The sequence below is a fragment of the Olea europaea genome, chromosome 20 (assembly GCF_002742605.1).
Source record: "Olea europaea var. sylvestris chromosome 20, O_europaea_v1, whole genome shotgun sequence".
Classification (NCBI taxonomy): domain Eukaryota; kingdom Viridiplantae; phylum Streptophyta; class Magnoliopsida; order Lamiales; family Oleaceae; genus Olea; species Olea europaea.
In genome coordinates, this window is record NC_036256.1 from 4,526,518 (window position 1) to 4,528,773 (window position 2,256).

Consider the following 2,256-nt stretch of genomic DNA (forward strand, 5'->3'; position numbering starts at 1 on the left):
TTTGTCTAGCCAAAATTCACATTTGCTAAATTTAGCATAAAACTGCTTATCTCGCAATATCTGTAAAATAATCCTCAAATGCCTAGCATGCTCATCATGACTGCGAGAATAAACCAATATATCATAAATGAAAACAACCACAAATTTGTCCAAATATGGGTGAAGCACCCTATTCATCAAGTTCATAAATGCTGCTGGGGCATTAGTCAATCCAAACGGCATCACTAGAAACTCATAATGGCCATACTGTGACCTAAAAGTAGTTTTCTGAACGTCAACATCCCTAATTTTGAGTTGATGGTACCCTGAGCGCAGATCAACCTTAGAAAATACTGTAGCACCTCGAAGTTGGTCAAACAAATTATCAATACGAGGTAAAGGATACTTATTGCAAATAGTCACTTTAATCAGTTGTCTATAGTCAATACACAATCACATTGTGCCATCTTTCTTCTTTACAAATAAGATTGGTGCTCCCCATAGCGATACGCTGGGTCTAATAAAACCTTTGTCAACTAAATCTTGCAATTGAACTTTCAATTCCTTAAACTCTACTGGAGCCATTCTATAAGGTGTCTGGGAAATAGGGGTAGTCCCTTGGATCAAGTCAATAGTAAACTCAATTTCTCTATCTGGAAGCAACTCCAAAAGATCTTCAGGAAAAACATCAAGGAAATCTCTTATCACTGGTATGTCATCAAGTTTCAACTTAGTGATTTGGGTGTCAATCACATGAGCCAAATACACAAAACAACATTTTTTAAGCAATTTCTCAGCATCAATTGTAGAAATAAGACATGAAGGTAATATTCTCCGTTCACCACTAAAAATAATTTCAGGCTCTTCTGGCCTTCTAAATACCACCTCTTTGCGAAAGCAATCAACTGAAGCATGATTTGCAGCTAAGAAATCCATGCCAAATATCACATCAAAATCATGAATATCAAGTAGAATCAAATTAGCTTTCAACTCATGATCATTCACTCTAATTATGCAATCCTTGTACACTCTATTGGCTAAAAGTGAATCCCCTATCAGAGTAGCTACCACTAAATCACTGTCTAATGGTTTTGACATATGGTCCGCATTAATAGCAAGTGCATGTGATATAAATGAATGTATAGCATTTAAATCAATTAAAGAATGAGCGTTTTTGCAAAAAAATAGATAACATACCCATGACTACATCTAGGGATTCTGCTGCATCATGCTGGGTTACTGCAAACACTCTCCCTTGAGTCCTAGGACGTCCTGCCTGACTTTTCTGTCTAGAACCACTACTGCCAGCAACATCAGACTGAATAGCACTAGTGGCACCTGCTTTACCGCCAACTGGTCCTGGTTCTGATTCTGTCTAGAAATTCCAACACCTGACTATAAAGATGTCCCTTGTGATACACCACCCTGCTGAAAACGAACTGGACACTCTCCTTATATGCCAAGTCTGACCACAGTGGTAACAAACACCAACGCCCTTAAGGCACTCACCAGGGTGAAATTTCCCACAAGACTGACACTGAGAAAACCTGGCAACACTGGAGCTATTACCCCGTCTAGGAGTAAATGATCTCTGGGAAGATCTCCATGTCTGAAAACTACTACTCTCTGGCTGCTACACTGATCTCTGACTGCCATGAGATCTGGATTTGAAGCTGCCAGATGTGGAAACACCTAATCTACCTCCTCTGCGATCCCTTCTCGGTGGCCTATTCAGTGAGACTCCTGCCCACTGATGACTACGCCAACTTCAAACCTCATTTGTTGCTGATTGCTTTGTCATTTTGAAAGACTTTTCTCCACTCGCATCACTGCTTCTACAAGTTTACTAGAATTCTCATACCCTGTTGCAGTCACCAAGGATCTGATTTCTTCTCTTAAGCCATGTTTAAACCTTATGCACTTATCAACTTCATCGGCTACAAAGGCTGCAGCTTACTTTGATAATTCTACGAACTTTTTCTAATATTCTGCCACTGTGGATGTCTGAACTAGTTTCAAGAAATCATTCTGTTTGTCATTCTTATATGAACGAGGGCAATAATACTCATTAAATTCTTCTTTAAAATCAGCCGATGTGATCACAGAAGGATCAACATATTTACTCTGTACTGATCTCCACCAATCATTAGCACTTCCTTCTAACAAGGTTGCCAAACGTAATTTTCGATCACATGGACAATCAGTAACATCAAATACTCTTTCAATCCTTAACAACCAAGATTCGACTTCTGCTGGATCAGCAGTGCCTTTGAACAC